Raw genomic sequence first — 16,239 nt, forward strand, 5'->3', positions numbered from 1 at the left:
CCACAAAACTTTTTATCCTTCAACAAACTCTGCCATTGATAAATGTATTGCTGAAAATGTGATGCGTTCAATGTGAAATTCAGATATGTTAGAGATTAAATTGTCAGTCACATAATAGGTAGGAAACCTGTAAATGGATTATAGCAATGCCTACTTTAGGACCTTCCATTAAAAATGCTCTGATTAAGTCTTGAGTGTATTGGAGCAACACTCTTCTTGATAGATAAGGAAAATGGAGAGGCGAAGAGTGAGGAATGATGTAAGATTGCACAATTGTTCCACATGGAGCGAATCTGCCCTAGCACTGAGGAACCATTTGAGGAAGCTGGGAAATGGAGAAGGGTGTGGCTGGTGAAACCCTGTCTCTCAGAGCCATAACCACATGTTTAAAATAGCATTGGAAAAATACACTCCAGCCCATCTTTGTTGGTTTTGAGTGCAATAAACTTTCTACACAAGTCCTTTAAAACAAGCATGCTCACACAAGGGAGACTAGGAGCCATCAGTGGCATAAATCATGTCCTTAATTTCCACTCCTCTCAGTTCTAGGTAAGAAGGAGTTCCCAAAGGCAAGACTCCATGTAGTTATTGTCCAGATGAAGTATCCCTGATGCACAGTGACAGAAAATATTTATTGTTAATTCCACAGAAAACAAAAGAACAGAGAACAGGGAAAAACATTATTTACAATAAAAAGGTATGTGTGGGCTTACGTGTCATGAGTATTAATAGGTCAAAGTCAGGAGTAATATAGTATTCTGGACAGTAAGTTTCTCCTTAAGAAAATATTTCATTTAGGCAGGGCAAGAGATTTTTCAATGATAAAGAAATAACAAAGAAAGCCATGCAGCTAAAGGTAGTAACTTTACTAAAGGTCTCTTTCTAACCAGTTACTTAAAGAGAGAGGAAGTAGACATGGAACTATCACAATCACAGCTACCATATGATTTTGATAAAATGCTTCAGGAGACAGTAAAATGACAGAATGAAAACAAAAGAGATACTCATTTGTAGTCTATCTCAAATGAAGTCTGAAGGCTTTTATGTCACTTCATGCCAGTCCCTATTTCAAAATGGTTCAGAAGGCCCTTTCCAGAGGATGGTGGTCCCACATGTAGGATGCTGAGTCAGTTCTGAGTAGCCATGCAAGAAACTTCTTTTCTACTTACGTAGCAGTTTTTCTTTTTTTTTTTTAATTTTGATTTAAACTGAGATGTGATACCAAGTCTCATACCCTGGCATGACACTGGGATTTCAGATTTTCATTGTAAGGAGTCAGTGCAGTTGTTCGATCCGTTACTAAAACACATAGAGTCCTGAATGAACAGGTACAAACAGGTACAGTACGTCAAACAACAAAAGATATTGCCATGCTTCGTCTCTGTTGCAGATTCTTCTGTATAAAATACAGACTTTATGTATTTGTCAAGGTCACACGATCACAGAATGTTTGGGGTTGGAAAGAATCTCCAGAGGTCATCTGGTCCAACCCACCTGCTCAAGGCTGGGCCAGTTGTCCAGGACCACGTCCAGATGGCATTTGAGTACCTCCAAGGGTTGAGACTCCACAACCTCAGGGCAGACTCTGCCAGTCAAACAGTATTTCCTGACATTCAGAGGGTTTGTGCCAGCTGTCTCTAGTCCTGCCAGTAGGCAGCATTGAAAAGAGCCTGGTGTCATACTCTTAGCACCCTGCCATCATGTATTTTTATACACCGATGAGAACCCCACGTGCCTTGTCTTCAGGCTGAACAGTCCCAGCTCTCTTAGCTTTTCCTCATAGGATACATGCTCCAGTCCCTACATTAAATCCATAGTCTTTCACTGGACTCTCTCCACTAGCAGTTTTACAATAAGCCTCCTCATAAATGGTCAAGCTGAGGAAGAACTGTGTCTTTCTTGCTTTCTGAGAAAGATGCATTGGCCAACATCAATATTGTCTAAGAAAGAGTCACAATTTTGTTCACATAACATATGGTACTCTCTCAGTCTCCTGCCTTCCAGATTTGCGCATTCTGGGATCATTTGAAGAGGAAAACTGAGTATCCTGGGTACAGGAGAAAAAGAGAGGTGGCATTTTCTAGCACTATTAAATTCCATACCACCCATGTCATGGCGTGGGCAGCGTGGTTTCAGCAGAAAATGCTGAGCTGCTGGAAGCGGGAAGTGGACTCAGTTTTACCTCAGTGGTGGGGAAAGATGGACTGGTCCCTTGAGCACAAAGAATCTGTAACTGCTGCTGAAGCCATGGAGGGGTGACTGCTGCTGCTGCTGCTGCCCTGGGGAAGGGAACCCCCTGCATCAGGACTACCGCTGCAGCCAGCGAAGCCACCATTTCCCAGCAGCACGACTCCTGTCCCAACTAAACAGCTTCCCAAGTACTGCCCAGTTTTTCAAACAAATTGTTCTTATCTCAACTCAGAATCTCTGCTTTTAGTGTCCTTCTCACCAGGAGAGAGCGGGGGGAAGAGACCATCTTAAGTGGGGTTAATTTTCCACTGGGTTTTTAAAACTAGCACACTGAGATAATTTCAGAGCCAAATGGACTTCATTGTAATCAAATAAGCTTTTTTGAACTTTCAAATATTTTGGAAAACTTAATTTGGCTGATTGACCTTGCTTTCACCTGAAGGACAGGCATCCTCTGCAGTAGCAGGGATAGGTCCCAGTTTTGCTTCCCTGTGCAGGGTTGAGATATCTGCCTACGGCACCACGCCAGGCACATGCAGAGAGGCACCTTCCCATCCTGCCCTTCCCACTGGCAGCACAAACCCCTGCAGTTCTGCAGCTCACTGCAAAGGGTTCACAGGCACCATAAGTGCAGCTGTTTGAGATCTGCTCTGCTGTCAGATATCCACTCCCTTTGGCCTCTGGGGAAAGGTTAACAGGTCAGATCCAGCCTCTTCCTCTGCCTGTCCTGGGCCATATGTCTACAATACAGGGGACAGTGCAGCATGGTCCAGGGAAGAGTTGACCTAGTGGGGCCAGGTCTGGGCAGTTACTACTTCGGATCCCCAAGCAGTTCTGCATTTGCATGCTGTTGAGATGAAAATGTTAATACAGCTTTCAGTTGAAGATGTGAAAGTTGAAGATGAGTAAGTTCCTTGAAAAAATGTAAAATCTCCTTCACATGAGGTCTATAATGATTAGTTAAAAATTACCTGTCAGGAAGGTGTATAGATACCTGATCCTGCATCAGTACTGGGCAGTTTGAGGTCCAAGTTGTTTCCACTCAGCCAATTCTACAATACCTAGGTAAGAGCTTCCTTTCTCCACTGGAAATGAGTTCTTAGGTTGAAATACCCCTGATACAACTTCCTTATTGCACATACATAGGCCAGTTGAATGTGAATAAAACCACTTCCAGCACTAGTGCTTCTACTTACTTCTGACTTCACAGTGAGTAGCATCATGTCCCCAGGCTCACAGAATCCCAGCCCACTAACCCCACCTCACTGAGATTTCTTGAGCCTACACTCTCCTTCTTATACAGAGAATCACGATAAAGAGACTATTTCACCTCCCTTGCACCTCTTTTACATTTGCCTTGATATATTGATTACATATCAGAGTTCAAGAAGGAAATATTTCATACTACTTTGCAGTCTTCTCATCTTGCAGTCATCTTGTAAGTTTCTATGCATATTGATCTCTCATTACAGAAAACACATTTTGTTTTGGGGAGCTCACAACTAATTCTAGCCTCATAATCAGATACGAATATTTCAGAAGGGAGAGTCTACCAGATGCTCCAGAACACTTCAAAGACTGATTGCAAATAATTTTTTGTTTAGATTGATCTGACTTTAGATTGGTTAGAATTGTTGTTAATAAACAGTGAATGACTTTATGTTGAATGTTGCTGCCATTTACTTCATTTAACTGTGCTCACAGTGAGATTTTTAAAAAAGATCTCACAGGAATAATTACATTCTTCCACTGTAAAAGGATTTCTTCTTGTTTCTTCTTCTGGTTATGTACACCTACTGCCAGTTCAGGCATTCAGCTTTGAAAACTTCTTGGTCTGACATTGCCAATTCTCAGCCACTGTCACTGAAACTGTGTGACAACAAAGGCTGTCATTCAGATCTCTAGAACGTTGCCTTTTATATTAATTGACTGTTACACAAGTACAGTACTACTGCAGTAGTCCCAGTGTGTATTGTGATAATAACCTTTCTGATATGCAAATAGAAATAAATTAATATCACAGTCTAAAGGGGTTACAGCATCTCCCTATGATCCTCTGGTTAGGACCCAAACCCTGTGGCAATTACATCTGTATCCTCACACTCATTCTCGCTGTGCTGACCTCGACCTATCTTCAAACATTTGCATCCTTCAGTTTCATCATTTGTGAAATGACACTTTTGTTGACCTTCGTAATGTTTGTGAAAAGCTTTGAAATAATGGGTTTAGAAGACACTACCAAACCCCACAGTTAAGACCTTCATTTCTTTGACTGCATCTTACCTAGGATGTGTGTGAGCAGCAAGTCCAACTTTAAGGGGTCTGATGACAGGGGAACAAAAAATGCAGACAGTAGGCATGATAAAAGACTAGGAAAAAAATGTCTACAACAGGCTTGCCACCTGGTATTCACTGGGCTTTTGTTTAGCTGTCCCAGAGAGCTGATAGACTCATGCCCAGGGTAGCTGAACTCAGGGAAACCTGAGCCCATCCTGCTCATATTCCAACCTGGCCAGCTGTGGGGCAGCTGTGGTCTGCAAGCTAAGCAACCATGTCCAAGCTGAGATACCCTGTGTTAGCATGGGCCAGGGCTTTCAGGTTGGAGCCTGGCCATTTCAGTTAGATCAAAGGACTTGGGCTGTCTAAACCAGCACAAAGACACCTGGAAATATTCATAGAATCATAGAATAATGGCATATTCTGAGTTGGAAGGGACCCAACAAGAATCATTGAGTCCAACTCTTAGCCCTGGAGGGGATAGCCCCAAGAATTACACCATATGCCTGAGGGCATTGTCCAAATGCTTCTTGGAATCTGGCTGGTTCTGTGACCACTTCCCTGGGAGCCTATTCCAGTGCCCAACCACCCTCTGGGGGAAGAACCTTTTCCTGATATGTAATATAAACCTCTCCTGACACAGTGTCAGGCCATTCCCTTGGGTCCTGTCACTGGTCACCAGAGAGATCAGTGTCTGCCCCTACACTTCCCCTTGCGAGGAAGTTGCTATGTGTCCCCTCAGATTCCTCTTCTCCAGACTGAACAGACCAAGTGACCTCAGCCATCCCTCATATATTCAATATATTCCCCATCTCCAGGCAGGTATGGTTATTGTGTAATAATTTTGCATCTCACAAATAGTAGGTCCCTATTTTTCATTATTCACTAACTCACTTCCCTACAGTCCTAGTTAGGTAGGTCATTGCATCAGAATGGACTCATGGGTTCTCAACAGAGAAGACAAAAACACATTTTGCCTCCCTTTGGATGAGAAGTCAGACTCTTTGTCGTTGGAGGGGAGAGCAAAAGACAGAGGTATGGCAAAGACTGAGGGTAGAACCCTCATTACTCATCCTGACACTGGAAAAGGCCCTAAGCTCAACAATTCTGCCCTCCTGCTCATCCCTGCCAGAGACCATAGTGACAAGCCAAGGAGTAAGACCTCCAACAGACTGAGGAAGCTGCAGAGCCTTTTTTGCTGTCACTAGACATCTGCCACCCTTGACAAGGTTCTGCTTTGCCTGTGCTGGCACCTGGCCCTGACTGAAGCCCTCTGCAAGCAAAGCTGTCTCCAGTGCCCCCAGCTGCCACTGGAGTGTGGGCCCTGGAGCAGTGGCAGCCATGGCTGTGGGAGTAAGGAGCTGCTGCTGTCCTTGTGGGCCGAACCTTTGGCCCCGACAGGACTTAATGCCAGCTCCATCTGAGAAGGGCTTTAGAAAATCTGTGCAAGCAGTTAAGGGATGAACGGCCTCCAAGGAAACTTTCTCCCTAACCCTTATTAGTAGTTAGAGGTTGGCCACAAAGCAAGTAGCTTTACATTCTCAGACTTACAGACACCATTATGATGGACGTCCCCAATTCAAAACAGATACACGATGCTTTGCTCGGCAATGTGGGTGCGCTGGTTTGCGTGAGGTACCAGCGCTGCAGCTCTGCATGGGATTGACAGGGCTTTATCTTTTCTAAGCACTGGTCTTAAGGAGATTAAAAAAGAATTTTTTTTTAATCTGAAGCCAAAATTTTGACAAGACTTCAAATTGCCCTGAAACCAAATCCAGACAATCTACAAATATTTGAAAATGAAATCTGTTATGAAAAGTAATTTATTTTTAGGGGTTTAAACATATTGTTATTGACATTTCATGCAGTAGTGTAGAATGCTGTCTAAACAGATGTGTAATGTACAATACTGTCAATATTCTATGAGCTGATTCTCATGTTTTATTTTATAAGTGGACAGCTGTGTCTAAATTAAGGGAGAAACCCTTTACAGATCGGGAAGCCTTCTGTTTCTACTGTGACACATTTTTTACAGAGTATTTCAACAGAATTTCCATTCCACAGGAAGTTTCAAACTGTTTTCATTCTGAAGGAGAGCAATTTGCAAAGTGACAATATTTTCCATGAGAGGGAAATCCCAGCTTTTAACTCATTTCTGTCCCAAAGCAAGGAACTGTGTGGGTTCCCTCTCACTCCTAGCCCCAGTGCCACTTCTTGCATTGCTTACTGTTGCTTTTCAGACCAGGATTTGTGTCTCCAAGGTTAGCAGGTATGATTCTGAGTATAGGATTAGGAAGATTTCATAAAATGAGCATGCCATATTTTTGGAGGTGTCTCTCTTCAGATCAGAATCACACTCTGTGTAACCAAGCCCTGCATTTTCCCAGTCATAAGAGTTATTATGACCTGGTCTTAAAGGGAGTTGGGTCCTGAGCTGTGCAACTAATTCTCAGATCCTTTTATTTGCATGAACAGCTTCATCTGTAATCATACTTGCACCATATGCAAACTCTTCTTTGCAATTCACATAAATTATTAATTCACAGCTTAAGCTGCACATTTCCACTATTAGTCACATTTCTTGCAGGCTTCTCATTACTACAGCATATGGAAGTCTTCTTTCCCTGTGGTGCTGTACAGTGATTAATTGTGGGAATCAAAAGATATGTAAAAGATATAATTTAGGACCAAACTCAACATAGAAATTTCCCTAGCGCAAACTTTGTCAAGCAAGCAGTAGAGTTTGCTGAAAGCTTACATTGCTACAAGCTTTTTCAGTGTTTGGAGACAATGTATTTTCATCTGGTCCAATACTGAATGGACAACAGGAGTTTGAGAACTGTGTGTAGGGACTAATGACTAACTGAGAGGAACTAATGGCTGAAACTCAGTTGACGGCCATTAATTGTAGACAGTCATTAATTCTCAGACAACACCCAGTGTCAGAGTTGTTACTCTTATGAATAGTTGTTTAAAATCTTGTCTATGAATGTTTTTAGGGTTAGGTAGTTATAGTCAGCACATATGGGGCATTTCCAGAAAATTAACACTTTGTATGTTGGGCAGATTGCTTATGTCAGCTCTCCCCATGGCTCTCATTTGCTAATACATTTTGAATGATGAATTGTGGTTTATGTTTTTATACACTCCCAGTATTTAAGTGACATCTATTGCTTCTCTCTCTCTCTCACTCTGTGTGTGTGTGTATGTGTGCTCACCTTTTAAGAGAATGTATTGCAGAAGAGAAACTCCATGTTGATATATCTGACATGACTTGTAACAACCAAAGGAAAGAATTTTAGGTAAATTACAAATGAAACCAAAAACCTCCCAGCGTGTCTCAGGTTTTGTGAATAGACAAGAAAAGGACAAAGGAGGGTAGAGCAAGCAGCTGCCAACAGCCATATCAGCAAGGTATTTTAAAGTCAGTTGCAAACATGCAAACACATTCCTGTTGGACACACTGCAGATTGCTCCAAGATGGAGCAGGATTGGTAAGAAAGTGCAAGTTCAAAGAACTACAAGGAGCTCAGGAAAATTAGGTTGGTCTCCAATTAAAACCTTGCCAATGACCTATATAACGTGTTTATGGGTTGTATGAAATGAAGATGTAGTTTCAGTTCCATTCTCTGTAAAGGCCTATTTGCATCACCTAAGTCATCATCAGAGAAGATGTTAATATGACTTCCTTATTGGAGAAGCCAAGACCTAAGGGACTATGGAAAATGAAGCTTCCTTTTCCTATTACAGTTGTTTGCTCTAGGTTGAGTTGGAAAGATATTGGCAGTGAAACACAAAAAATATTCCTGTCCTGTGTATGTCTCCCAGGTGTCTCAGCATGCTTGCTTAACAGCTTTCGTGACTGCAATATCCATTTTTAATGGGCATTTTAAGAAAAGAAAAATCTATTGGTTTTTTGAATATGACTACTAAAGCCAACAAGCAGACATATAAAAAAGAGAGCATATGAACAGCTGCAGATGTAATCCAGGCAGCCAAAAGACTAGTGTGAACTTACTCTTCCATAACTCAAAGCTTGCCAGAGGACACCCTCTCTTCTCCTTCTCCTTCTCCTTCTCCTTCTCCTTCTCCTTCTCCTTCTCCTTCTCCTTCTCCTTCTCCTTCTCCTCTCCTTGCAGATCTCTTTTTTTTTTCCTACAATTTCATAGATTCTTATGGTTTTCCTCACATAAGAAAATAAAACTCAAGTTACGGGTAGGAAGACTTAAAAGGCTTATTGAGATCAAATTACTGTAAGAACAAACCAATCTCCAGTATAACCCTATTAGTAATTTTGTTTCATATAGTGTTTTCTCTGAGGGCAGAACATTTTAGAAGGTTTAGATTGCTCTGTAGGTGAAACTTTTATATTCTGCGCATGGAAAACAGAAGGGTCAAGGAAAGAGGTAAGGAAAGAGTTTAATTGTCAGATAATTCACCCTTATAAAACCCTTATAAAACATAGAGACAACCATACAAATCTGAGAGTTGTGTATTTCCATGACAGGGAAACTGCCTCACTCCGCAAATGCAGTAGTGTATTTTATGCACACCTGCTTGACTGCACAACAGCTCAGATTCTTGATCTGACCAGTGCAATGAACTTTTCACAAGCAGGTCCCTTTGCGTAGGTGCATTTTTTGATAATGTGGCCTCTAAGTCTTTCTTCAGAATAGTTTTACAGTTTCCATGAACTTTGCTCAAAAATGTGCCAAAAGACTTCCAAGTAACAAACATGCTTTTGCAATTTACTGAAACTTTCCCCTTGTGTTCCAGAGAAGCAACCTCCCCATTAGTCACCAGAGAGACACATGAGCCAAGGAGGAAGGAAAGGGAATCAGCTCGTAAAAACAGTCAATTCCCTTCTTTAGTGTCTACACTTGGTCATTAAATAAAAAAAAGAAGTGAAATCCAAACTTTTTTTTTTTTTCCAAATGGGTCATTACTTCAGTGCAGATTGAATAGATGAGGACTATTTGCATCTTGATTTTGATCAGGAATTTTTGTAATCAGTTGCTTTTTTCTGCACTTCATACTCAAGTGAGGGCTATTGTGCATTTGAGGTACTCTGCATCCTTCCAAAGGAATGCAGTCTCCCAGGTATATATTTTTACGCTTCTTTAAATGACCAGTGAACTATATTATCCAATCAATAAGCAAGGGGGTTGGAGTATGTTTGCCAGATACTAATTTTACTTAGAAAAAACCTGAATCAAAGCCAAGGCACAAAGTTAATATCTAAATCAAATTCATTTTCCTCTAAAGACAGAGTGTGTTGCAGTTTGAGGTTTCCAACTGACTCCTCTTAAAAATGGACATTTAAATACTTGCAGTGTTGAGCCTGCTTGAGTTCTAGGTTTGGTTCAGTTGGGAACTCTTAATGTAGATTTTGCAAGCTGTATCACATGGAAGGACTAGCAAAGGAGATTATAATGTCTCTTCCAGCCTTAAGAATATGGCAGTTGAATTTTCAAAGCAAACTGTCAGTTGATGCGTGATGAAATGGTAATTCCTGTTCATTTCCCACTACAATGCATTCAAAGCCCAAGAGTGACATTCAAACCTTACTTCCTGCAAGACAGTACTGTACTTAGTAACACACTGTGCAGTATGAGTTGTACACTTGTAACCCACAAATCCCCCTGCAATTTTTCAAGAATAGTCAGTGATAGGTAGCAAAACCCAAGCACATGGCTCCTTTTTTTTGAGTTTTTCTCTGAAACCTTTCTCCACAAAATCACTTGAAAGATTTTGGTAAGGGCAGAGAGAGGGGGGTTAGCTCCTGGATGCTCGCAATATTGAACTGTAGAAATCCATAAAATAATCAGTGTTACATTGTCAGAGCACGTACTTTCCACGCATCCTGGCCAGAGCAAATTCTGAAAGGCTTTCTGGTGCCAAAGTACTGGAATTAAATTTAAAAATAGCTAAATTTAGCTGTCCCTCCAGATCTCAGTTTCTGAGTATCATCTGGCTGCAAATGTAGGTGCAGAAGGACTCTCAATCATGGGTCAAGTTATTGTAAATCAGCTGAGGCCCTGGAAATACTTAGCTGCACACTTTTAGTTTGGCCAAATGCAGGGTAGTACGGCTTAGTTTAGCCATCTTTCCCTGCAGGCAAAGCTACATCAAATTGCCTTACATTTTCTGTGGGCTCAAAGCATTCACACTGGATTTACCACATTTCAGCTGACAGATGGCAACTTATTAAACATCAGTATGCTGATGAATATTTTAAGCCCACAAGATTTCTGAGACTTTGAAAAGAGATAATTCCTAAAGTATGCTACACAGCTTCCACCTACACTGCTGACTAAATGTTTGCAAATGCTTTGTGGGTATGAGGTACCATATTTGCAAAACCAAGCAGACGTGGCACTTCAGTGCCTCTCTCCTCCCTTCTGCTTTAACAAATTATCATCCTATTGAAACAAGCAAGCTGTTTGGCACAGTTGTAAGTGTGGTTACATAACAAGGCCAAAAAAAGCAGCTCCCACAAATCCAAACCACAGATTAAGTCCAGTTTTAGAAGATAATATGTACAGTAGTGACAATGAGAATTAATGCCATAAGAAGGAACAACTCTCTGGCTCCATTACTCACAATAATTATGTTTAAAGGCTCATATGTAAACATTTCAAAATACAATAAAAATAGAGTACAATAGTCTAGATGGCATTTTCCATTTATATCTTTTCACCACACCTATAATCTCACACTGGAGGTAAGCAAACTAGTTTGTACTGGGCATTCTTTCATTCACCTAAAAGCTGTCTCTGGAAGCAGTACTTAACAGCATTTTGTGTTTACATACACAAAAAAAAAAAAAAAAAAAAAAAAAAAAAAAGATAGAATAAGGAAAAGGAAGAAAGGCTGTAGGCTCCAGAACCAGTGTGTCTTGAACGTCTTCTGGAATGGTCCAAAAAGTGCACCTATAGAGTCTTAAGTAGCCTTTGCTGGCCCAGAATACCACTGGGTTCCTTTCTCAGGCACATATTTTAGAGACAAATGCACAGCCATGTTCCTCTACATATGGGTACTGAGTTACAAGTGTTTGGAGATTTTTGGTAGGTAAAATGTTATTTGTCTCACTTCATTTGGGAAATGCTTCTCATTACCTTTTCCAGCAGTTTGAAATAAGTAATGAAAGAGCTGGTTGGCTGTCAGATAAGCTGAATATATGGGGCTCCTGAAATGTGTATCCTCAAGTGGAACTTGACAATCATCTAGAACTTTTTTGCTGTTTACATTTGTTTTGTAATTTTGCATTATCATTAATAATGAGGCCAGGAATGAAAACTAAAAGATGTGTGCTTTGTTCGTAGGAATTAGAACAAGAACGACATGTTTTTGGCTACACTTGAATGGAACAGTAGTTAAGAATATAATCAGAGAAAAGAAAAAGAACTTTCTGAGGCTGTAAACTATGATATACACAGGCTTAATAAAGTGTCACATGTGTCTTGAGATTCTGGCCCTATTATGTGCATTTATTTTTTAGTCCCAGTGGCTGATGTAGGAAAAAATCTGCAGCTACCATTTTATGAAATACTTGATAGCTCTGGAAATTATTATGAATGACAACAAAGAGAAATTAGTTTCAGACATTCCAGAAATAGAGTCAGAGTTCTCATTTAAAACAAAACAAAACAAAAAACCCACTCAACAAATAAAGCAACCCATTCTCCTAACACTAAAGCTAAATTGTAGTATATGAAGCACAAGAACTAATTCCTCATTATTACACTAACAGTTGTCTTACATATGTAGCGAGCTTGAGTGGTGAGTAAGGACTAGACATCCTTGTCCAGGACAATTTCCAATAATTTTTGAGTCTACACAACTCTTTGTCTCTGAGAACAAATCACAGAATGAACTAATAGAGGGTGGCTGCATAGCTATTCAAAACCAGAATCTTCTAATGGACCAGAGACCAATAAGAAAGTAGTATCTGAAAGGTTTTCACTGGAAGTGGTCAAACAGAGAAAGCACACTGGCAGAACAAGGTATGTGGCCTACAGATCTTATGCACAGGACAGAACACTTTGGAGTTGCTGATGGGAGTGAAACCAACATACCACTTTTCTGGTTTGATTAGGATGCTACCAAGCCAAAGTTTCACTACTGCTTTCTCAGTGCTTTGGAGTTTTCTCACCAAACAGGTCTGCTTCAGAAAAGAATCTCATCACTGGAAAGTTCACTCACAAACAGAGTACAAATAATGTACATACAAATAAACAGCAGTCCAATGACTTGATAATAATACAAATAAACAGAAGCCCAATGACTTGATGCTAATTGTCATCAACATGTAAATTCCAGCCTGCATACACTGATAGGTAATTCACCATAGTTCAGAGGTGGCTCAAGACCAATGAAGCAGAGAGACAGAAATCATTCTTTTAAAAGTGTTGCACAGTTAAAACCAGAATAGGAAGTTCACTACAGAAAACAGCTCATCAAGCCAGGCAGTTTAATTACAGTGAAGCCCTGAAACCTCATCATTGAGGAAACATCAAGATACAGAACTGGTAAGATCAAGTAAATCCACATAAGGAATAAATGCTTCATCTTTCGACAGATACCATTATCTGTTTCATCCCATCCCATATCCACATGGCAAAGCTTAAGAAAAGTACTAAAAAATAGAACCATAGAAAAATGAATCAGTTTTGTGGCTTTCTGTATTGGTAACAATGCAGAAGAAGTTTGTCTGCCAAAGACGGAAATAGTGCCTCAGTCAGAGAGATTCACCTATCAAGCTCTTTGAAAAGTAGGTAGTTTTTCCACTCCTCAGGAAGGAAACATTATCCCCATAGATGTCTGCAATTGCCATCTCATTTCTGGGCAAAATGATTAAAAACAGAGTAATCAGAAAATGCCAACAGCATACAAGTGCCAGCTTTCTGGAGGCCTCACAGTCAGGGTTCACATCAGGACACAGAATGGAGACTGTCTTTATTGCCACTCTGGCCATCACTAATATAGAAAAAACCCTGATACTCCCATATAGAGCCATATGTAGGAGAGCAATAAGCCATGAAAATGCTGGATTCAGGAAAAGGTGACCCTGCTCCTGGTACCTGCAATGTCTTGTTTGAAGCAGAGCTCAGAATGGTGTGTAATTGTATCTTCTGTCCAGCCCTTCACCTGCAGAGTCACACGTACCCTTTTTGTAAATCTCTGGTAGATACTCCAAGGTGACAGAGGCATAGCTGATAACATTGCAAGGACATTCATTCTCAACTGTTACAGCTATTACTACTATTGAAAAGACAAAACACTAAGAAGAATTTAGCTCTCTGGTAAAGTATGGCTGACTGGCTCAAGCTGAACTCCAACAAGACTGAGTCAGTGTTTGTCAGACTGAGAAAAATACTTTAAGAGCCTCAAAATACTCCTGAAACTTTAAGAGCTCTCACAGCCATACAGTAAAACAGGGTACTGACTGATGCCCTCATAGGTGTGGATGGCTAGAAACATCTCTTCCCTCCTTTGGTCTGCTGGAAAACTTGTTCCTTACTACTTAGTGAAGAGCAACCCATACCTTGGTCAGATCAAAAATCAGGCAGGTCCATTTGCTGTAGCAAAACAAATGCAACTTTTAAGCACTGACACATTTCCTCTGTCCTCTTTCTCATGGACTCAGACCTCTGTGTGAAGGTGACCTTCCAACAGCTGTGGAAACTGGTTTGAAAACTGGAAGCTGGTTTGAAAACTTGCTCCCAATTTCTAAAGCAATTGATGGACTGAACTTCAGAAACTAAAATTAATTCTGATCAACAAGTATCTGCAGCTGCTTTATCCTCTGGGCCAATAAAATCAATGCATCAAAATCTTCCTCCCCATCATGGATCTCGTCTCAAATAAAACCCAAATTTACAGCCCTGCAAAGAACTCTACCCTGAGCACTTAGAGTTTTCTAATGAGTGTGGCAATATACCATGATATTTACTAGGCACTTTGATAATTTTTAGAGATAGCATTTGCACATCATGGTAATAGATAGTGATACTGATGCCATAAATAGCCAAGCTCAATATTCAGGAGGAATGAAAACAGAAATATAGGCAGGCAAAAGAGTGATGCTAACAAGAACAGCCGAATAAACATGGGAGAAGCTGAAGGAAAAGGAAAGCCTTTTTTTACTCTTGTGGAAAGAAGGTGGGCAAGAACAGAAAGGCAGAAGCACAAGCCTATGAAGATGAGCTTCTCAGCTCAATGTCCTAAATACTGCTCAATTTTGTGGCGATATAATGAAATTTTATGTTTCCACTAGGAAACTTGGATAGTTCGTATCACTTTTAACATGGACCATCCTAACAATAAAAATAGAAGAGGAACAGCCTGTGTATCAGGGCCAGAGTGAATGGGACATTTTTCTGCCATTCTGGTGATACAGAAAGGCTGGAATGGACCATGAATGTGTCTCCATGATTTAACAACCTGGAATCTAAACTGACCTTTCCCCTTCTATTTTTTTTTAAATAGTTCCCCAGCAGTTCTCAAGAGGTACTCCTCCTGCACTGGTACTAATCACCATTTCTGTGCTCCTAAGAATTAAGCACTGACTTCATTGCATGGAAAGTCTTAAAAAAAATGTGGAAGTGTGTGTGTGGGGGGAAGTAATTTCAAGTGATATTCCAAGCCCCTCCTCCCTGGCTCCAAAGAGTAATTACTCATCTGGAAAAAGAAACAACACTGCTATTTCACTGTGGCTTAGGACCTTGGGCCTGGTTTCATGTTTCAGATTAATGCTTTCTGTGCCTTTTGGAGATTCAGAATAGCAAAAAAGCCACCCTTCCAAGAGAGTTGCATCTATAGATGCAGGGCCTTCTGGAGACATGTATGCCTTGCTGCCTCTTCCCTATTTTCTGGCATCCTATTGAGACACATAGCTATTTTCCTCCCACTTGAATGAACTTCTAACCTGCATCTACAAAGCCACATCTGTTCTTCCTGACCCTCTGTCCAGGCCTCCAGTCACACTGTATAGAATTCTTTGTTGCAACATTACTAATAAAGGAAAACAGATTCAACCAAACAGTTTAGAAATGAAGTGACAACACGAGCTGCAACTAGTCAACAGAAAAATCTGGTGTTATGATATCTTATGATCCTACCTAATTCTAGTGCTAGTGGCATGGCTGGCTAGAATCTCAGATCTTTAAAAAAGGGGTCAAAATTCTTTCCTCAGCAAATTATTTTGTGTATCAATTAGTAACACATAAGTATTTCAGTTATGGTTCTACCATTTTTTATATTCCAGTGTGGTGCTGCAAGAATACAGACACACCAGGACAATGGTGAGATAACCCACAAGGAGAACTTCAACATCACCCATCATTCTGAGGAACAAATTGAAGCAGGACAACACTTTACAGAAACAAGACAGCCTGAGACCAAAATTTGAAACATGAGAAAAATTCTCATATTGTGAAAATAAATTAAAGAATAAAAATTTCCAGAACTAACATGATCAAGAAATTATCAGCAGCTAAGGAAAAAAAAAATTATAACAGTGACTCAGTAATATAAAATGTAAAAATAACTTATCTTTCCAATACAATAATGACTCAGAATGAAATAAACTATCAACTCCATGAATACCTGTATTCTCATTTACACACGTTTAAAGAATTATGGGAAGAAATGGATATAAGTTAAATAGAATTCTAAAAACTTTCAGCTCCTTCCTTTATTAGTATTAAACCATTCTAGAAATGGTTTAATATAGGAATTGCAAAACTCACTTAGACACAAGGTCCATTT

The 16,239-nt window shown here is 40.3% G+C and overlaps 1 protein-coding gene and 1 long non-coding RNA gene across 2 annotated transcripts in view; one reads left to right on the plus strand and one right to left on the minus strand.

The window, feature by feature from the left end:
- The window catches only part of LOC128806032 (uncharacterized), a 39,315-nt gene extending 23,245 nt beyond the window's left edge, over window positions 1-16,070 (plus strand). The window contains exon 3 of the long non-coding RNA XR_008436692.1: window positions 15,737-16,070. This is a non-coding gene — a long non-coding RNA (uncharacterized LOC128806032). The remainder of the gene's footprint in view (window positions 1-15,736) is intronic.
- The window catches only part of RBPJ (recombination signal binding protein for immunoglobulin kappa J region), a 140,571-nt gene that overhangs the window by 102,734 nt on the left and 21,598 nt on the right, over window positions 1-16,239 (minus strand). The gene's annotated exons all lie outside the window — the stretch shown is intronic.

This window comes from Vidua macroura, chromosome 4 (assembly GCF_024509145.1).
Source record: "Vidua macroura isolate BioBank_ID:100142 chromosome 4, ASM2450914v1, whole genome shotgun sequence".
Lineage (NCBI taxonomy): Eukaryota > Metazoa > Chordata > Aves > Passeriformes > Viduidae > Vidua > Vidua macroura.